Source organism: Rattus rattus, chromosome 10 (assembly GCF_011064425.1).
Source record: "Rattus rattus isolate New Zealand chromosome 10, Rrattus_CSIRO_v1, whole genome shotgun sequence".
Classification (NCBI taxonomy): Eukaryota; Metazoa; Chordata; class Mammalia; order Rodentia; family Muridae; genus Rattus; species Rattus rattus.
Genome location: NC_046163.1, coordinates 21,144,093 through 21,167,665, shown reverse-complemented (window position 1 = coordinate 21,167,665; position 23,573 = coordinate 21,144,093). Strand labels below are relative to the sequence as shown.

At 34.4% G+C, this 23,573-nt stretch overlaps 1 pseudogene; it reads left to right on the top strand.

Annotated features, from left to right (window-relative positions):
- LOC116911596 overlaps window positions 1-22,620 on the top strand; it is a 159,066-nt pseudogene extending 136,446 nt beyond the window's left edge.
- The last annotated feature ends 953 nt before the right edge of the window (window positions 22,621-23,573 follow it).

Here is a 23,573-nt window from a genome sequence, read left to right as displayed (position 1 = left end):
TTCTATACTCTAGATGTTTCTGTTCAATGAAAGAGAAAACCACAATTGGGAAAAGTACACGAACAATAGGAATATGAGAAATTATTATTTAATTTTATAGTCCTTAGATGGGTAAAATACATGAAATATGGACAACATAGATTATGCATTTGCTAAACCTACCCATCAATGTATACAGACAGAAGGAAGCCAGGAAGAAAATACTCACTCTGGAAAACATAGTGTCTCTGATTAAATGAAAGCTTTTTAATTTCTGTATGGACAGAATCATATGTTCACTGAGAAGCACATTATTTGTGCACAGAGCTTGAAGAAGGCCATCTAGACTTGGAGACAATTGTTTGTGTTAAGGAAACAAAATACATATGCATTTGTCAGCAGCTTGACAGCACACCTAAAAGCTCTAGAACAAAAAGAAATAAATAAACCCAAGAGGAATAGAAGGCAGGAAATAATCAAAGTCAGGGCTGAAATCAACCAAGTAGAAATGAAAAGCATGATACAAAGAATCAACAAAACCAGGAGCTGGTTCTTTGAGAAAATCTACAAGATAGATAAACCATTAGCCAGACTATCCAGAGGCCATAGAGGGTGTATCCAAATTAACAAAATCAGAAATGAAAATGGAGACATAACAACAGAATCTGAGGAAATTAAAAAATCATCAGATCCTAACACACAAGCCTATATTCAACAAAACTGGAAAATCTGGAGGGAATGGAGAATTTTCTAGATAGATATCAGGTATCAAAGTTAAGTCAGGAACAAATAAACCATCTAAACAACCCCATAACTCCTAAAGAAATAGAAACATTCCTTAAAAGTCTCCCAACCAAAAAGAGCCAAGGACCAGATGGGTTTAGTGCAGAATTCTATCAGACCTTCATAGAAGACCTCATACCAATACTGTACAAGCTGTTCCACAAAATAGAAACAGATGGAGCATTACCAAATTCCTTCTAGGAAGCCACAATTACTCTTATACCAAAACTACACAAAGACTCAACAAAAAAAGAGAACTTCAGATCAATTTCCTATGTGAATATTGATGGAAAAATACTCAATAAAACTCTTACAAACCAAATCCAAGAACACACCAAAATGATCATCCATCATGATCAAATAGGCTTCATCCCAGGGATGCAGGGATGGTTTAATATATGGAAATACATCAATGTAATTTACTATATAAACAAACACAAAGATAAGAATCACATGACCATTTCATTAGATGCTGAGAAAGCATTTGACAAAATTCAATATTCCTTCAAGATAAATGTCCTGGAAAAATTCGAAGTTCAAGGCACATATCTAAAATAGTAAAAGCAATATATAGCAAAGCAGTAGCCAACATCAAACTAGATGGAGTGTAACTTGAAGCAATACCACGAAAATCAGTGACTAGACAAGGCTGCCCACTCTCTCTCTACTTTTTCAATATAGTGCTTGAAATTCTAGCCAGAGCAATCAGACAACAAAAAGAGGTCAAAGGGATACAAATTAGAAAGGATGAAGTCAAAATTTCACTGTTTGCAAATGATATGATAGTAATATAAGTGACCCCAAAAGTTCCAACACAGAAGTACTAAGCCTGATAAAAAACTTCATCAAAGTGACTGAATATACAATTACCTCATACAAATCAGTAGCTTTCCTCTAATCAAAGGATAAACAGGCTGAGAATGAAATTAGGGAAAGGACACCTTCTAAATAGTCACAAATAGTATAATATATCTCAGTGTACCTCTAACCAAGCAAGTAAAAGATTCGTACAAGAGCTTCAAGTCTCTGAAGAAAGGAATCAAAGATCTCAGAAAATGGAAAAGTCTCCCATGACCATGGTTTGTAAAAATGCCTACCTTGCCAAAAGCAATCTACAGATTCAATGCAATCCCCATCAAAATTCCATCTCACATCTTCATTGAGTTAGAAGGAGCAATTTGCAAATTGATTTGGAATAACAAAAAACTCAGGACTGCAAAAACTGTTCTCAACAATAAAGGAACTTCTGGGGGGAAATCACAATCCCTGAGCTCAAGATTTATTACAGAGTAATCATGTTAAAAATAATACAGTATTGGTACAGAGTCAGGTAAGTAGATCAGTGGAATAGAATTGAAGACCAGAAATGAACTCACATACCTATGGTCACTAGATCTATGACAAAGATCTAAGAATGTCCAATGGGTGAGAGAAGGAACAGCATTTTTAACAAATGATCCTTGTTCCCCTGGCAGTCAGTGTGTATAAGACTGCAATTCTACTCATTGTTTTCTAATTATAGAAATCTCAAGTATAGGCAGTTCAATGAACTCCACCTAAATACACTGAAACTAATAGAAGAAAAAGTGGGTCAGAACTTGGAACACATAGGCAATTTCCTTACCAGAACACCAGTGGGTTCTTCTATGAGATCAAGAATCAACAAATGGACCTTCATAAAATTGCAAAGCTTCTGTAAGTGAAAGAAAACTATCTATAGGACTCAATGGCAACAGACAGATTGGGACTAGATCTTTACCAACCCTATATTTGATTGAGAGCTAAAATATAACAAGAACTCAAAAGTACCAAATAATGCCATTAAAAATGGGGCACCATGCTAAACAAAGCATTCTCAACTTTGTAATAACAAATGATCTAAAAGCACCTAAAGTTATGTTCGACACTCTTAGTCATCAGGGAAATGCAAATCAAAACAACCTTGAAATTCCACTTCATACCAGTCAGAATTGTTAAGTCAAAAACTCAGGTTACAGCAGATGCTAGATCAGATGTGGAGAAAGAGGAACACTCCTCCATCTTTGGTGGGATGCAAGCTGTCACAAACATTCTGGAAGTCAGTCTGGTGGTTCCTCAAAAAACTAGACATACTGCTACCTGAGAAGCCGGCTATAACACTCCTGGGCATATATCTAAAAGTTGTTCCCACATATAACAAGGATACATGCTCCACTGTGTTCATAGAAACCTTATTTATAATAGCCAGAAGCTGGAAAGAACCCAAATTCCTTTCAACAGACGAATGGATTAAAAAAAAATGTATATTTATACAAAGGAGTACTACTCAGCTATTAAAAATAATGACTACATGAAATTCTTAGGCAAATAGATGGGACTAATAAATGTCATCCTGAGTGAGGTAACTCAATCACAAAAGAGCACACATGGTATGTAGTCACTGATAAGTGGATAATATTCCAAAAGCTCAGGATAACCAAATTACAATTCATAGACCATATGAAGCTCAAGAAGAAGGGAGTCCAAGATGTGGATGTATCAGTCCTTCTTAGAAAGGTGAAGTAAATATCTCCAGGAGGAAATACAGGAAAAATGAGTGGAGCAAGGACTGATTAAAAGGTCATCCAGAGATTGCACTACCTGCGAATCCATCCCATATGAAACCACCAAACCCAGTCACTATTGCTGATGTTATGAAGTGCTTACTGACAGGAGCCTGAAATTCATGCCTCCTGAGACTCTGCCAGAGCCTTACTGATACATGTTAAGATGCTTGCAGCTAATCTTTACATTGAGCACTGGGACCCCATGGAAAATTTATAGAAGGACTTATGGAGCTGAAGGAGTTTCCAACCCCATAGAAATACCAACAGTATCAACCAAACCAGATTCCTCAGACCCTCCAGTGACTATACCGCCAAACAAAGTGTACATGTGGGGAAACCAATGGCTCCAACTGCATATGTAGCACGGATGGCGTTGTCTGGCATCAATAGGAGGAGAAGCCCTTGGTCCTGTGAAGGCTCCTTTTCCTACTGTAGGGGAGTGCCAGGGTTTTGAGGTGGGGGTGGGTTTGTGGGAAGGAAAGCATCCTCAAAGAATCAGGGGGAGGTGGAATCAGTTGGAGAGGAGGGATTTGGGAAAACATACAACATTTGAAATATAAATACATAAACTATCCAGTAAAAATAATTGTGTATACTTTAAAAAGGAAAATGTGAAGCCCTTACCCATAGATACCCTTTTGATTACTTCTTATGCTCAGTGAGGACATTAGCCAAAAAGAAGCCAAGCCACAACACTTTCTGTGAAGGAAGGAATAGGGCAGCACTGTCAGTGGCAGTGTGTTTTTCCCAAAGAGATTTGTTTAGAAATTCATTAATTATAAAGACTTGGCCATACATATCTCCTCTTGCAGTAGATTACTGGCATCCACAACCTGTTCTCAGAAATGGGTCATCATCAATCTGCTTAGCATGCTATACCACCACTAGGAGACAAAAAAAAATAATGTTCCATGTACTAAGCTTCTTTTGGACAGCTGAATAGATGTTACACATCAGAGGTGACATCAGTCAATGGTTTATTCATTACACTTGAAATATTTGTGGAAAATCTGATCATGAAAGTAAAAAGGAGGTATGCAAGTAATGTATACATATGGGGGAAGAAGATGTGAAAACAACTATCTCATAAAAAAAGTGGAAAAACTTAAGCCTAGGAGTGGAAAGGATCATCTACTCAATTTTTTGAAGTCTGTATAGCTGAGTAGTGAGAAGTAGAGATGGAAAATTATTTGATGAAATTCTCACTTGGGGTTGATAATATCAGTGAGCTGGGCAATCATGAAATGTCAACTCCTGCTATTAAAATGCTGTGGCAAACTTGCTCCTTTTGGTCTAATCTGGAACAAATGAAATCCAAATATAAAGACAATGATTTAGAAAGATAAATATTTGAAATAGGGGTGACAAATGGCTCCCAAAATTAAAGAAATACATTTTAACAAAATAAACAGAAGTGGCAACAATGATGAAACCCTGAAAGGACTAGACTGATATGTTTGACCATTTCCCAGTTTATGGACTAGGTCCTAGACCCAAGACAAGGTACAGTAGTTGAAAATGAAATGAACCGTGTGAGATAAGCCTTGGAAAAAGTTCACTAATGTTTAGATAGAAGTTGTGGAGATTCTCTTTATGTTTGATAAAATATAGTAGTATTGAATTTAGGAATTGGGAAGCAACTTTTGACATATTTCAGTGGCCACATCGTCTTTACCTAACTGTATAATCAACATGAATATGGCCAAGGAGCAGGGCATATTGACTTTTCTTTCTCCTTAGGAATATTGACTGAGGCTATTATCCAGTAAGATTTAAGTGCTCATACTTAGTTTGAAAGTAAAACACACAATATCATCTTTGTACTGTGTAGAAACTAGAGCAGTCCAGAATTCCAAAAGAATAATCGGATATATGACTCCTAGGTAAATAAACAGTTAGGAAAGCTTTCTGTTAGTTCCTATCAGTTATGATTGCTAAGCTTACTGTGTGGCCAGCCAACAAGGCATGACCAGGTGACTAACAGTACACTTCTCAGCCTTCCACAAGTTGGTTACTGATGTTATGATAGTTAAATGGTAAAGGCTCATTAGTGAGGCTCATATCATTTAACTGTTTAGTAATAGAAATAGAATGTTCAAATACTATTTTCATTTGACAGAGAATATAACAAACATCAGTATGAATTTTTGTTCTCATTTTGGAACAATATCTTGTTTGAGACCAATCCTGATGGTTCCTTTGAAAGATAATTTCTTTCTTAATGTTGATACATTTTTGTATGCCTTCTCTTTGCCATTGAAGACTGTGAGATTATTTTAAGGTAAATAATTCTGACATGAGTTTAATGATATCGGAAGAATATTTAAATAAAAATCACTATTTTAACAATTTGTAAAAGGAAATGATATATTAGGGAGCAAGCCCCAGGGAAATAAGTGCATGGGCAGCTACTTACATGTAGATAGTATCAAAAATAGAAGCTTCATAAAATGTGTGTTGCATGAATCTTATGTACCTCCCCTGAGCAAAGAAAAGAAGATTTTCTTACCCAAACAATGAAATCCCAAAACTCCAGCTATTACTGCTATTTAGAAACCAGCAAGAATGTGTCTGCTCTCTAAACAGCTAATTCTTATTCAAAAATCAGCAATCATTGAAAAATTTCTACTTAGAAGTAGGATCAAGTTCCTTGTCCTATGAAAACTCTTTCCATTTTTTTATCTATAGTCCCTGATTCCATTGTATGATCAGGCATAAATCTAAAGAGTCTACCAGAATACCTCATAATTAGTGGCAATGACCACCTACACTTTGGGGAACACTTTAAGTTGGATGCATGAATGTATGCAACAAAAATTAATGAAAATATTACAAGAAAGTACAATAGTGAACCATAGGTCTATGATAAAAAGAAAAGAGGAATGGAGTTTAAAAACACTGAGTTCATGAAGCAAGCGACCACACGGTCTGAGACCATGTACTAAAGTGCCATGCAGAGGAATATTCAGTCAGAACTGCTGTGATGACTGGTGTGAAAAGCTTGCAAACCAGCATGGAACTAGAGTAGGGCTAATATATGCATCTCATTTGGACTGTCCCTTGTTGCTTTAAGAGGCTGCAACAGTTTCACAACTATTACACTAATATCGATTATCCTCTAAAAAAATTCTTTAAAAATTAAAATATGTAAGACTTGGCATTTTCTTTAATACTCAATGTTTATATTTTTGTACACTTACATTTTGAGGATTGCATATATGAGTACTGTGTTTACAAAACTTCTATCCCAGACTCTTTAGCCTAAATCTATGCCTGAGTCCGCATTTCATATTCATCACATCCTCTACTTAATTATATATATATATATATATATATATATATATATATATATATATATATATACATATGTGTGTTAGATATGTGTGTGTGCATGTGCATGTACACACGGACAAACAGCCTGTGAATCCCTTAGTAATTTTAGCTCTGTATTTTATTCTTTTTTGTGAATATATGAGTTGACCAAAGAAAATAATAGTATTCTTACTCAAGCTGCATCCTTTGTAACTCTCTGAGCAGTGGGCTTGTTTAAATTTCAAAAAGGCAAGTAAAATCCTGTTACTTTCCACAAATGAAAAACAACATTTCAGAATTAAAAACACACACAATGTACTAAATATGATAGGAAGTATGGCAAGTATGGTAAGAAATTTTTTTTAGAATTAATAACTAGAATTTACCTGGTAGAAGGCAATGCCATTACTCACTCTAACTTATTCCATGTTAACATAATTTTCCTCCTTTCCCTGATTCAGTAGCCCTAGACTATTGTGTAAAGCTCAGTTTATTTAAGCAAGATAGAATGAAAAATCGTATACTATGCAAATAAAATATATCATGCACAATCATTTGAAGAAAAACAGCTATCTGTATTTCACAGCAGTACTTGAGACTATTTGTTTATGGGATTTAGGATGTGAACTTTTGACATTATAAAATCATCATAAACATCCTATCCAGAGTGTCTTATAAGTCATAAAAGTATCATTCACAAAAAACTACCATTGTAAAGCCTATTATCATAAAAAATGTAGTTTAAATGACTAAATGTTCCAAGTGAATCATAAATCCTGTATGGAGAACATCAAAGATCATACTGTGTCTTGTAGAAATGTGCAGATGAATCCCTAGAAAGATAGATAAGTAGATGCATGATAGACAAATATATAAAAACACATGATCAAGAGATGGTAGATAGACAAATAAATAGAAGATGGTTAGACAAAAAGTAAATTGATAATCAAAGATGAATAATGGATGATGGATGATATCTATTAAGTGATAGATAATAGGCAGATTATGAATGAATAATTGATGTCATATATATTGCAGGTAGATGATAGAAGATAGAAGTACAAACAGCAAGTATATATAGACACTATATATAGACATATGGTACACAAAAATAGGTAGATTTTGATAGACTGTAGACAAACAACTGAAAGTATACATCTTTTGTATTAATCATTTTATCATTTACATTTTCAATTATATCCCCTTCCTGGATAATCCTCCAAAAATCTCCATCCCATCCATCCTTTCCCGCTTCCTCTTTGCCTCTATGAGGGGGTTCCTCCACCCACTCACCCACTGCTGCCTCTCCACTCTAGCATTCCCTTATGCTGGCATTAAGCCTCCAATGGACCAAGTGTCTCTTCTCCCATTGATGTCAGATAAGAAAGTCTTCTGCTACACATGTATCTGGAGCCAGGAATCATTCCATCTATACTTTTTGTTTGATTGTTTAGTCCCTGCTCTGGGTGGTCCAGTTAGTTGATATTATTCTTCTTATGGGATCACAATACCCTTCAGCTCTTTCAGTCCTTCCCCTTGCTCTTCCATTGGGATTCCTGGGCTCGGTCCCATTGTTGGTTGTGAGTACCTGCATCTGTATTGGTCATGTACTGGTAAAATCTCTCAGGTCCAGCCATACCAGACTTCTTGGCTTCAGCAATAGTGTGGGGATTGGTGTTTGCATATGGGAGGGATCCCTAGGTGTACCAGTCTCGACTGCAATAAATGTTTGAAAATAAGAGAAGGAAATGAAAGTGAATAAGTCATTACTGCTATGAAATCAACTGTAAACTGACATAGTTTTAAAATTGTCTTCTGTGCTGGACATTAAGTCTGAAGTAATCTCAGTGTGTCAGCTATTTATAACTTCTATTGTTGCCTAAATTTTACTGATTTTAAATTTTTATGTCTAATTACAGAACTATTCAATTTTATACTACAATAAAAAGGAACAATTATTCGTATTTCTTTCATTTACTTGATGCAATACACTTGTTTAAAATGTGTAAAAATGCAGTAAGCAGTAAATATCCACTAACATATGCAATTATTCAGTGCTTATTTGTTTATGGCATTTGTTTATGAAAACAAAGTATATATTGTTCTGGACATTTGTAAAAAGTCAAAATGCAAATTTAAATAAAATCCTTTGACATAGAAGCAGAAGATGATTTAAAAAAGTATTTTCTGCTAAAGTATAACAATAGACTGTGAATGACATATTTTCTATAAGTAGTGTGGTTTTATGCTTGTATAAATGTGATTTATTTATTGTATAGAATGTAATAATCATCCATTTTTCAGTATTACCAACTGATGACAAAAATCTCATCACAGAAATTGTACTGATAACTGAAAAGGTGGCTATTCTTCTGTTCAGTCGAAATGGATGAATCTTTCTGCCTTAACAAGACTGGCACATTACCACCCAACTCCACCATTCTTGTGCTTTCATTCTTGTCACCTTCTATGACTTACTTCACTATATACAACTAAAAGTTCCCAAATGTTATCTCTGTTTATGATGCCTGTAGTCGTTGAAGCAATAGTTATGCCATTTCTAGAGATGTAAAAAGAGGTTATTTCATCTTCACAATCCTTGTGACTTAAATGCTAGTTTACTAGATTTAAATAAGTCATAAGGTGAAAAGAATGTAAATATCTAGTCAACTTTACGGGAAACATGACAGTTTGATTTCCATGTAAATATACTGTTTCTTCTATAGTTAAGATGATTAAACTTTAAAGGATGAATTATTTATGTATTAGAGATAAAATTTCATATATAATAAAGAAACTAATGGAAAAACATCCAGACTCACCATAGTTCCTAGGGACTAAACCACCAACTAAAGAGTTGGTGGACCCATAGCTGCGGCAGCATATGTAGTAGAGGATGGCCTTGTTCGGCCTTAATGAGAGGAGAGGCCCTTGGTCCTGTGATGGCTTGATACCCCAGTGCAGGGAAAGCCAGGGTGGGAGGTGAGAGAGAATGGGTGGGTTGGTGGGGAAGCACCCTCATGCAGAGGATGGGGAATGAGATAGGGGACTTTTGGAGGGGAAACTGGGAAACTGGGAAGGGGGATAACATTTGAAATGAAAATAAAATATCCTATAAAAATAATGAAATAACATTAAATGTCATATTCTGTGGATTTCTGATGTTATGGAAGACTATCTATCTATGTAAAATATATTGAACTATTAAACCTTACCTCTTAGCCCTCTATTTGAGTAAATTGAAAGCACTTTATTATAATTAAATCAAAATCTGACCTAACCATGAAAAAAAGATAAGAAGAAAAGAATTAAACATGTATTTATGATAATAATGCAACAGGTGAAAATTTACAAGGGATAATACAATCCAGGATGACTTTTTCTGTTGAACAAAATTATAACAACTATATAAAATATTTTCAGTAATTGAGAGCAACAGAAACAGAAATATTTCTGGAACATAATTCAATGGAGGACAGTGGGTCTGGCTGTGAGCCCTTGACAGAAGGTGACTTTTCCCTAAAACTTCACTTGTTCTCCAGCAGGTGGTGAGGTCACAGGTGAAACTTCCTGAAAAGGTATTAACAGGAAGTAATAAGTAAAGGTAAATGAAATTTGGAAATGTAACAGTTTTCATCTTTAGTTCCTATCAACACAAATTACTTATTGGTGACCTGGATATGCAAATCATATATGAACTTAGAGTTGTAGTATATGGAAGCTTAGAGTTGTAGAATATGGAAGAGTTGTTTTAAAAAGGATGATGGTCAATGTGTTCTGAAATTGTTGAAATTAATATTAAAAATTGTTTTTTATTTAAAGGAAGCTATTACAGTGAGAAGTTGCTCCTTATTACTCCTAGAACTTGATTGAGATATAATCTTAAATATATGCCAGAATTATTACTGTTTTAAATGCATTTCTGGTCTCTCTCTCTCTCTCTCTCTCTCTCTCTCTCTCTCTCTCTCTCTCTCTCTCTCTCTGACATACACTAGAGCCATGTAGAGAAAGAACATTAATTTAGGAATTACTTCCTTCATCTTGACCTATAAGTAAGTATATGGGGTCATTGTCTTGATTAATGGTTGATGCAGCAGGGCTCAGATTACCATGGGCCACCAATGGACAGATGTTCGTGTATTGTATAAGACAGGTAGCAAACCCAGCTGTGAACAGAAAACCAATAAGCAGTATTTCTCTACAGTCTCTGCCTCCTTTCCTACCTCCAAGTACCCGCTGAGTTCCTTCCCTGAATCTCCTGATGGATTTAAGCTGTAAGGCCACCTCAACTCCTTTGTCCCCAGATATCATCTGATATGTATATTAAAACAGCAGCAGAAAAGCAACGTAGGGCAATAGTCAAAGGTTTGTTCTTTTACAATGGACACTTTCCATCAGGAACTGTGACACATAATCAGGGTATCAAAAACAACAGAGGAAGTAGTTCATTAAAAAACTTAGAGTGTGCTTCGAAGTTTTGTACAAGACACTGAGATAGCTATTCTTGGTTCAAGTGAACAGCGCAAGTACATCTTCAGAAAACCAAAAGGGAGGGGATGTCTGTGTGCTATGGGAGCACTCTGGAAATTCAGGACACAATCATGATCAATAATATAGAAGATTTGTGGTGGTTGAATGGAGATTTTGAGATACTTATTAGTCATTATTTATTCTTTTTAAATTTTTAAAATTGTATTTATTTATTCATTTTACACCTCAATATCAGACAACCCTCTCCTCCCAGTACTCCCTCACACATGTCCTCTCCACATTCCTCCCTCCCTTCCCTTTCCCATTAAGAAGGGGGATTTCCTCCTTCTGAGTATTAGCCCCACAAATCCCACTCTCCCGCCTGCCTGCACATCATCTCATTGTAGGACTAGGCACATTCTCTCCAACTGAGGTCAACAAGGCTTTCCAGTTAGTGGAACTAGATCCACAGGGATACAGTCAACAGGATCAGGGACTACCTCAACTCATGTTGTTGGAGGTCCACAAGAAGATGAAGCGGCACGTGTACATATGTGCAGAGGGCCTAGGTCCAGTTTGTGCTTACTCTTTTGTTGGTGGCTCAGGCTCTGGGAGCCCCCAAGTGTCCAGGTTAGCTGACTCCATTCGTCTTCCTGTGGACTTCCTGTCATCTTCTGGTCCCTTAAACATTCTTCCATGTAAGACTCCCTGAGCTCCATCTAATGTTTGGTTCTGGGTCACTTCATGTTTGTTAGTTTCAGGTTGGAGCCTCTAAGAGGACAGTTATGCTAGGCTACTCTATGCAAATGTAACAGAGTATCACTAATAGTAATAGAGACTGGTTCTCGCCCATAGGATAGGTATCAATTTTGGTCAGTTATTGGTTGGCCATTACCTCCAGCTCTTCTTTAACGGTTCCCTGCACATGTTGTAGGTAGGATAGATTTTGAGTCAATAGTTTTATGGGTGGGTTGCTGTCCTCATCCCTCCATTGTGAGTCTTGCCTGGTGACAGGCACTTCAGAATACATATCACCCACTGCTTCGAGTCTCAGCTATACCTAGTCGTAGACACCTTGAGGACTTCCCCCATCACGTCTATGGAATGTCCTTGATATTGTACCCATACCTACCATAGATTTCTGTTCTCTCTATCCTGTTCTTCTTACACCTGACCCTCTCTGCCCTCCACCCTTCCTCATACTCTCTCCCACTCTACATCCCTCCCTCTGCTTGCAGTATCTGTTTTACTTCCCCTTCTGAGAAAAATTCAATCGTCACCCCTTGGCCTTCCTTGTTATTTGGCTTTTGGGGTCTGTGGGTTCAATGCATATTTAAAGTTTCCTTTCTTTTTCCTTGAAATATATCAGAATAATCATACCTATTGCTTGTATAAAGAGAGTGGAAATGCATTATTTTCACCTTCCTTTACTAGAATAATGCTCATCGCTGTTATCCGTACTAATGGGGAGAACCAGTGGTGTGGAACATTCAGAATGCCTGATAATCATAAAGTCATGAATGCTTGCAAACAATTTATATGCTCGATAGTTTAGTAGCTTCACCTTCCCAGTAATATTTTGCTTCAGTGCACATTAAAATTAGTTTGCATTCCCTGTGTACACACAGTGTAGATGATGAGGGAACATATCCAGGAAGTATGCAGTAAAGCTTCCAGCCACCCATTCAATAGATGAGAACAGAAGAGACAACCTGCACAGTTAACACTCAATTGGCAACATATAAATCTCTTGATATGATTGCAGGTTCAGCAAGAGTGCTGTTTTTATTATTATGATCTGTGTTTCTTCTTCCCTTAATCATATTTAGAATAACCTGAAGCAACTTATGTCCACAGGCACACTGTAAAATCTGATATATATTATTGAAACAGAAAGAAAACTATCTAAGAAATGATACCAGCCACCAGTCACAATCTGATAAACATTACAGCAATAGGAAATTGATTTTTTTCTTAAGTATTTTTTGGTAGATAGGGAAGAAATACAGCTTTTGTGGATTAAATTTTGCTAATGCAGTGTTGTTTTTGTTTCTGAAATTAAATAACAGCATTTAATTAGAAGCATTTTAAATCCTTAATGGTTAGTGAAAAATAATTTAAAAAGTAACATCATTAGCCAGAAGATGGTTAAGATACAACTTCTTAAAATCTTAATGAAGGTTTTATGATACAAATTGCATTTTAATTTTATTTTCATTAAAATGTTTCTTCTATATCCTTTTTAAAAATAATTTTAATATGGTTATATGAATATAATGAAAATAAAGTCTAATGGAAGAACCAACTTTGTGAGACATAGTCACACTCTATCAGTCCTGGAATATTCTACATACATCAGTCTGTTCTGAAACTCACATAGATCCACCAGTTTCTGTGTTTAGGAAGAGGTATTAAAGATGTGTGCCACCACATACAACATATTGATTAAATTTTTAATGAGAAGAAAATATTGAACATTTGTTACTACTTTATGATTTAAAAATATGTATTGAAATTTTCTTTCTATACCTAAATTCCTGATCGTGAATTGTTTCCCAATGTCTGCTCCTTAGCAAATATCCTGTTTCCACAGGCTTTTATTTAATTTGGTGATTTATACTTATTTGTATTTTCTTTTCTTCATAATGTATTCATGTGCATACACACACACACACACATATGTATATATATGAAATATTTTCTCATTTTATTTATTTGTATTGTATTCTAAAATTTTATTGGTTTATATATTTACTTTTGTTTTGGGTTTTTTTGTTTTTTAATATTTTTAAGTGTTTTACTTCCTATGTTCATAAACTATATAATCCTGTGGCTAAAAGAAATATACCAGGACAAAAGTAGTCTTAACTAGGCTGTTAGGACCTTTAACTTTCATTTTTATGAAACTTTAAATAGGATCAATAGAACAATTTATGCATCTTTCCAAAATTACAGATGCTAGATTCTGTTTATGAATCATATCTGTAAGAATCCTTATCAAATACAACTTCTAGTTGGAAAACTTTTATTAATAGAAATGAAAAGGTTAACAGGAAATGTTATTTTGTGATTTGAAGGTCAGCTTTTCTAATCCCACCCAGTGCTTGAGATATCACTATGTGTCCTAGTACCCAGCTGAAATATTTATTTTTATACCTGATAAATTATTCAAAAATCCAGTGTCTGGCACAGTATCTTTCCTATAGCAAGAGCTCCAAGGATATATAACATGGGTCACATTCATATCACTTTTTACATATATATATATCAGATCATCATGTGCCATGGTCCGCCTGAGATGTTTTAGAGATCAGAGTCACTTCTCTCTCCTACCATGTGAGTCCCACAAAGCAATTTAAATATGGCAATTAGATAGAACATATCTTTACTGTGACTTTTTGGCAAGACATTTTAAATTAAAATAACATTTGGATATCCTATGTCTTTTTAGTTTATCTTTACAATTAAATTATTTCCATTGATATATCCTAGCAAATATAATATTACAAGTCATTTTGCAAATATTAAATTGCAGTTTTATTATGGATCAGATTATTACTCTTCTCACTAAGAATAACATGAAAATGGGTGTAACTCCTCCATACAGTCTTCATGTTGCTTATATTCTCCCAGAAGATGATGACAAACAGGTAGACAAACGAAATGTGCTGGGTAGTGTGCTGGGATCAAAACAAAACAATAGAGTCAAGAAAAAAAACAAGAAAAACAAAAGCAAAAATGAGAAGAGGTAGCCAGATAGTAGAACACAATTCATTGATTAGATAGTATTAGGAATGACATGACTACATGGAAACATTGGCCTGACAAGGTAAACTTAAGATAGACTGGGGACAATTCCCTAAACATAGTCTCAAGAAGAGAATACACAAAGGACAAGACCATTTACCTGATTTGTACTGAGAACAGAAAGAGAACAATTATTTTGAACATAAGGCATTAGAAGATATGATTAAAATATACATGGAAACTGTGAAAGTACTCAGTTGTGACTGTGCTTGCCTAGAGTAAGACCCTGGTTTACATCTACATTTCCCCCCAAACAGGTATGTGATACATGCCAGGGATTCAGGTACCTAGGAATTAGTAACAGGAGAATTAGAAAGTCATCCATGATAATATAGATAGTTGAATGGATACTATGCTACATAATACCCAATCTAAACAATAAATAACAAGATAACAATAAATCAGACAAAAGAGTGTAAAAAACATTCAAAGTAACACTCATAAAGAAATGAATTGAAATAATTATTTGAATTACAATTTTAAAAAAGTATTTATTACTTTATGTCCATATAATAGAATTTTAGAAAAGTTATGTTGGAATACAGAGTTCTGAGGGATAAGACAGAATAAGAAAATTAATTAAGAAACCATTACAAAAATCCAATTAAGTGATATTCTAGACATGCTGAGGTCCTGGGGTAGAGATAAGAAAACATGCTAAGATATTATAGAATAGCATTTTGTGTGTAAAACTGAATGTGTTAGGATATCATCAATTATACTGCAAAAATGTGAAGAAAGAGGGAAAAAAGAAAGATGGAGAAAGGAAAGATGGATGGAAGGAAGGGAGGGAGAAAAGAAATTCAAAGATAAATTTATGAGTTTGGCATTATCATCTTGGTAAGATAATTATTTGATTTCCTATAATGGCATGATAATAGTGATAATGATGATGAAAATGAGGAGGAGGAGAAGGATAAAGAGGAAGAGGATGAGGAGGAAGAGGAGGAGGACAAGGAAAAGGATGATGATGATGATAAAAGTACATGTCCATCTGAGCCTGAGATGATAAATTCAACTCTAGGTAATGTAAGTTTAATATGCTTTTGGGTGACTTGTATGGTACATACCTGACTTGAATATGATCTTTGAAGAGGGGAAATAAATAAGAGAAATATTAACATATATGGTATTTTTTAAATAATATATTTTCTAATATTTAAATGATTAAAATATATATAAAATAAATTTTGATCATACCCATTCACCACTACTTTCTTTACCCATAGTGTCCCCATACTATATTACTCAAAAAATTATGTATTTCTTTTATACTGTTATTAATAACATCCTGAATCTCATTAGTTCTACAAATAGGGGCATTGTTGTGAGGCCATACATTGGGTTATGAACAACCTACTTGTAAACCATGTCTAAGAAAAATAGGGATTCTCCCTTCCTTGGCATCCATCAACTAGCAATAGTTCCTTGCCAGTTCTGAGGATCTGTGAACCCTCATCCTACCCATTCTGGAGCTTTAATTGCCTTGATATTGTGTTGCTAGGCATAGCTCTTGTGAGTAGAAGTGAGATACCCTTTTGTCATGTTGGGAACTAAGCATTTTACAGCTCGTCTTCTCATTCACAGATATATATTCACAGATATATATGTCCGTTCCTCCCTACCTATTGCTATGCTCCTTAAGCCTTGGTTGTGAACTGGAAATTGATAAAGATGGACCATTCACTCATGAACACTGACAGAAACTTATACTTGGAACTTTGACTACTTAGAAATAGTTTCATTAAACATTACCTGCAAAAAAAAATTGGAAGTACTTGGTTTATTACAATAAGTATTTAGAAAGCAGTTTTATAGCAGAGATAATTAGCAAGATATTAGTTACCAATCAAGAACCTACCCCCAGGGTGCAACCAAGCTTACAGTAATAGGAAGGAAATACTAATTCTGTAACAAGCCTCATACTGAACTAAAAAAAAAACTTATTGGTTATCTTTATAACCAGCATGGCACCATAGCACCACTGGGCACATCTTCTCATGCAAGTTCGTATAGCATGCAAGATCTAGCACAGAGTAAGACCGATGATAACTTTTCCCTCTAGCTACCTCCTTCATAAGCAATATATCAAAGAGGGAGTTCTCCAGACAGTCCAAGAATTCTCTATATAATGCATATAAAATGAGTAGATTCTTCAGCAGCAGGTTCTTGCCAACTAACTCTGGTAGGTGAACAAAAACAGTAGCAACAGCCTGATTTATTATGGGCACTCCCTGACCAATAAGTCAATGGGAAATACCTTATATTTGGAACCTATATTTATTTACTAACCTATGCCTTCTGGAAGCTGCATTGTCCATTTATACAGGATATTTCTAGTCAAACTCTATTTTATGTATGTTAATAATTGATAATTCCACTACATACATGTGGATTTCCATATGCCTTTTTCATATGTGCTTACTTTGTTAACTCACCACTACCCTCACTTTTCCCCAACCCCCTATTACTAAAACAAATAGTTGCATCTCAGGAGGTGTGTTACATATTTTAAGTATGAGGTGAGCATGCCTGCTAAAATGAGTACATGTATACAAAAGTCCCACTAACAGATTTAATGAGAGAAAATAGCAGCATGTGTTTGAGTTTGAAGATTCTTTTATTCAGACACAATATTCTCTTATAGAATGTAATTTCAGACTTCATTTGTAATGTTTTCTACAATTAAATCCTTTATATAGAGTAGTTGCACTAAAAATGAAGAAAAATGGAAAATCTGTACACACCTGGGTTGGTTATAAATTATAAAACAGCAAAGCATAACATTTATACATACTACTGCACTTGCTACTTGCTCTGGCAGGTAGATGACAGTCTATACCTTGTTTGAAAAATTTATTTTTCACTTACACATTCCATTTTTATTGACTTCATTACCACACCTGATAAACTTTCTCCACCCGATCTTCAATCACGAGTTTATCACAGATTTTGAAAAGTATAACTTATTTATTAATACTATTTTTTGTTGTACTGTTTTTCAGGACAGTTTCTCTGTGTAGCCCTGGCCATCTTAGGTCTCGCTCTATAGACAGGACTGGCCTCACACTTCAGAGGTACACCTTGAATTAACTCAAAGATCTGTGCTGAGTTTAAAGTGTACAACCAGTGTGAATAACCCCTTCCTAGACCTTGACATATCACTTTTTTCTACTTGATATAGGCTTTCATTGATTGTAGAAATTAGCGATTATAGAAATAATCTCATTCACCCATATTTAGTAATGGATAATCAAGACAGTTTATAACTAAAAGTTGGTGGATTGGCACATAACAATCACACACTGCTTTTGACCTTTTTGCAAAAGATAATACCATGTTTTCTTAGTTATGAAAGATGACTAAACTAAAGAAACCCATATTAGAAAATTGAAAAGCAAAAGTGTTTGTGGAAATGTGTTGGTATAGAACTATTGTTATCTTCTTTTTCAAAGCTGATACCTCACATAGTTATTGTTAAGAGAATATAATTTACCTTACGAGACAGCAATCCATGCACAGTAACTCTGGCTTCCGAGCAGTCATTGTAACTCAATTTTATTAGATGAGTTCTCTGTTCTACATGTCAGCATTTTCTAGGTGCTATGTATGCATTTTTGCAAGAGATACCCAACAGTCATAAACAAACACTTTTGTTTGTATTTTATCAAGCCTCTATCACTGTGTGTTATCTATCTGTCTACCTGTATGTCTCTCTGTTTATCTATTTATCATCTATCATATATATATATATATATATATATATATATATATATATATATATATACATACACACACAAACACACACAGACACACACACACACATATATATATATATATACATATATAATCTTATCATTTGCTATGTTTCTGTGTTCTTGATCTAGTTGGCTAGCTATCATTTAATTTTCCTTTTGTGTTTTTGATTTTGGTTTTGGTTATGGTTTCTTTTTTTAAACTTGATACAAATTAAAATTATTTGAAAAACGATCTTATTTAAAAACTGCCTCTATCAGTTTTTCTATAAGCATATCTGTGGGACCATTTTTTTGAATAATGACTTATGTTGTGGTGTTCAATTCATTGTGCTGTTTAACCTATAGGAAATTGGTTCTAAGTTGTATCTAAACAGGAGACTTAACCAGTCATGAGGATTAAACCTATAAGCATTATTTATATATATATGACCTCTGATTCAGTTCCTGCCTTCAGCTTCTAGCCTTCAGTTTCTGACCTGATTTCCTTCATAATATCAGTATATGATAAAACATGTAAGCCAAACAATAAATAAAAGAAGAAAAGAAAAGAAAGAAGAGAAAAGAAAGGAAGAAAGGAAGGAAGGAAGGAAGGAAGGAAGAAAGAAAGAAAGAAAGAAAGAAAGAAAGAAAGAAAGAAAGAAAGAAAGAAAGAAAGAAAGGAAGAAAGAAAAAACACCTTTGCCTCAAGTTCCCTTTTGGTCATGGTGTTTTATATATGGTGTTTGTTCACAAGATTGGAAACCCTAACTAAGATAATTGGCATTCACATGGAATTATAGACGTACTATTTATTTTCATTCTAAAAGTTCCAACCTCAGCCATGTTTCTTTTTCTAGACCTTGAAAATTTTCTTAAGCATTTGATTACCTTGTACAACCACTTATAATACCATTGAAAAAATGAACATTAGAAGTGCTTAACCTTGTAGCTGTTGGATATATTAATAATCTTTATTATTGCATTTCATTATTTATAACTCAGTGTGTATATACACCTGACACAACTATTTTATTCTATAGTCAGTTTATGAGGAGGTAAGTCTCACATTATCATAAAGAGATGACTGTGTATCTTACTTAGCTGTCAGTCAGTGAGATCCATGGTACATGAAATCTTCTTAGCCTTTAAAATCTGATTCTTTTTAATTATAGCTACTTAATGATCAGATATATGAAACTCTATTTTTTTGTTTCTTTGTAGATAATGTAGCCACCAGTTCAGATAACAGATTGTTGCCTTTTGACACCTACCAACTTCTAAAAGAATATTTGCATGTTTCTTATGTGTTTTCAGGGGTGACCGTTTTGGTATTGGACAATCAATTAATGTGCACTTCCTTGGAACAGACTATTTTTCCTCAACTCAAAATTCCATCGTTGCCTATAATTATTTACACATAATTGAAGCCTTGAGAGGATTCCTTTGTTCATGGTAATATGTCTCTTGATGTCATTGTTGTTCAGCTCATATCGAGGCATTCATGTGGGAGAGATTCTAGAGGAATAGCATGAAAAGGTTTATACATTAGCATTACGCAAGCATACAAACATGCACATACCCACACACAAATCACACACACACACACACACACACACACACACACACACACACACACATAATAAAAATTTTAAAAGGCCACGAATCTAAAAGAAATCAATTTTGTTTACAAGGGAGGACTTGAAGGAAGATAAAGGAAGGAGAGGATAATGCAATTATATTGTAAACTAAAAAACTTTAAAGACACAAGAAACTAAAAAAATGGGGTTGGGGATTTGGCTCAGTGGTAGAGCGCTTGCCTAGCAAGCGCAAGGCCCTGGGTTCGGTCCCCAGCTCCGAAAAGAAAAAAGAAAAAAAAAAGAAACTAAAAAAATAAAATTTGAAACTATTTTGGAAAAGATAAAAAGCTAATAAAAACAAAAATGCATAATGATGTTGTATGAATATTAATAAACTATTGGCTATTGTATTTAGTATTCATATTTTGTGTACACTTTATGAATGAGTTTACTGGATGATCTTCTTAAAGAAACTTGAAAAAGCAAACATAGGGAACACTATGAGAAAACCATGGCTTTGAGGGCCTTTAAATCAGCAAATAGGCTTTTTCATCTGCTTTAAGTTTTGGAAATTTGAAAGGTTTATAGCTTACTCAATAATCAATAAAACACAATAATTAATATTGTTCTTATAACAAATTATCTAAAGTGTGATGCACAAACTAATGCAAATGTATCATCTTATGGTTCTCAGGATGCATTATCAAAGTGCTAGCAGATTTATTTCCTTGAGGAGAATTTAGCTATTATTTTCTGGCTTTCTCTGACTATCCCTTCCCCTTACTATAGCCTCTGAATCATTCATCAAGACAAACTAATCATATACCTCATGAAAACCCTTGTAATTGCACTATGAACACAGCTGTAGTTTAGAACAGGATCCATTCCAAATTTTTTCCTTGCATTTGAAGATCCTACCTGGATATTTTCGAGACTATCTCCCTACTTATAACTGCAAAGTGGAAGTCTTTGTGGGAAGGAGATCATCTTTCTATCATCACAATTTATTAATATTGGATCTATGCAATATAAAAATATTCAAAACCTTCAACTATGTTTGGTTTTTACTTTTCCATAAACAAGGTCTCCTCACCTAAATTTTCTTTTTCTTCTTTATTAATCATTTTATTCATTTACATTTCAAATGAAATCCCCCTTTCCAGTTACCTCTCCACAAAGCTCCATCTCATGCCCCCTTTCCGATCTACTCTTTGCCTCTATTAGGGTACTTCTTACCCACTTTCTCATTCCCACCCTACTACTCTAACACATCCCTATGCTACGACATTGAGCCTGCACAGGACCAAGGGCCTTCATTCCATTGATGACAGATAAGGCCATCTTCTGCTCTGTATGTATCAGGAGCCATGCTTCCCTCCATGTATACTCTTTGGATCATGGTTTAATCTCTGGGAGCTCTGGATGGTCCAGTTAGCTGATTTTTTTTTCTGAAAAAAATAACAAAACTAGGATTTGCTTCTTTGAGAAAATCAACACAATAGGATAGATAACCCTTTAGCCAAACTAACAAGGAGGCACAGGGAAAGTATTCAAATGAACAAAATTAGAAATGAAGAGGATAATATAGAAACAGAAACTGAAAAAAAAATCCAAGAAAATCATCAGATCCTACTACAAATGCCTATATTCAACAAAACTGGAAAATCTAGATGAAATGGAGAACATTCTAGATAGATACAAGATAGCAAATTTAAATCAGGATCAGAAAAACCATCTAAACAGTCCTATAACATCTAAGGAAATAGAAGCAGTCTTAAAGTCTCCCAACCAGGAAAAAAAACCAACCAAACAAACAAAAACAAAAAACAAAAAACAAAAAACAAAAAACAAAACAAACAAAAAAAAACAAAAAAAAAAACAGGGCAACATGGTTTTAATGCACAATTCTATCAAATCTTCAAAGATCTAATACCAATACTTCTCAAATTACTTCACAAAATAGAAACAAAAGGAATACTACCCAATTCATTCTATGAAGCCACAGCTACACGAATACCTGAACCACACAAAGACGCAAAAAAGAAAGAGAACTTCAGACCAATTTCCCTCATGAATATTGATGTAAAATTATCAATAAAATTCTCACAAACCGAATGCAAGAACACATCAAAACCATCATTCACCATGATCAAGTAGGCTTTGCCTAACTTTTCAGTAAGAGGAAAGTATTAAGCCAAAGCCATTTAAATATTAAAAATGCTTTTCCTTCCTCATCAACAAATAAATTTATATAAATACCACTGAATCTTAACACTTAATATTTCCAATAAAAGTGTTTTATCCTTGTTGCAGGTCAATAGAAATAAACGTGTTATGAGACAAGATGATGAGAAGCCAAGTTCACAGTGAACTGAATTGTAATAAAAGATTTAAAGCCACCAAAGCTCTGAAGTCAAATATGGGATGTATTTTACAGGCAATGCTGAATGGCAAGAAAATTGCTTCCACAGAAATTTCTAAATACTACAAACACAAACACCACTTCCATAACAACTCATTGTGCTCAATACTTAGTGATAATCCTGTTAAACATTACATTTTCTGCCAATAAGCACTCTAACTTTGACTGATTCAAAAATAAATAATTTTTCATGTATTGCTACTTTAAGTTCAGAAAATAAAATAAAGCTTTGTCTTCAGCAACTCATTGGATAAAGTGTTAGAAGCATATCTCCCATATGTGGAGTTACATTTTATTCATTTTATTTTTCAAACATGTTTTGTTTAAATAACTGAAAATATGAGCTTGTTTATTTTTCTGCAAATTATCTTGTGTAATGAGAAATGTCAGCCAATCCACAAATTGTAAAAGTTATTTCCATAATAATAATATTATACTGTAGAACCTATTTGGCTCCAAACTCCTGGCTTTTTATGCGGACTTTTTCTTTAGACAAATAAACCCAAGAATGTAATGATGTTCTTGCACATTATAATAGATTATCAGTATCCTGTTCCTGGTTGAATGGAGGGAATTTAGATTAGAAAATTAGGGGTATAAAAAAAGCCAGGAGAGTTGCAAATGTTTGAGAAATCTGGAATTGAAAATATTTCATCAGTTTCTGCAGCTAAAGCCTAAGAGGTAATTCATACAGCTCAGACTTTTGCCAAAAGCTTTTATCTGAGAACTAGTCACTATCATAACACTGTCGTTAGCGACCATGTTGCCATTCAGCCTTGCACTCATTGATAATTAGAGCCCAGAAGAGTTTTTCTTCTTTTTCCTCCACCCAGTAATCACGTGTGTGGAAATGTTCTCAACTACTTTTAGAGTAATGCTGGAAATAATCACAGTAAAAAGT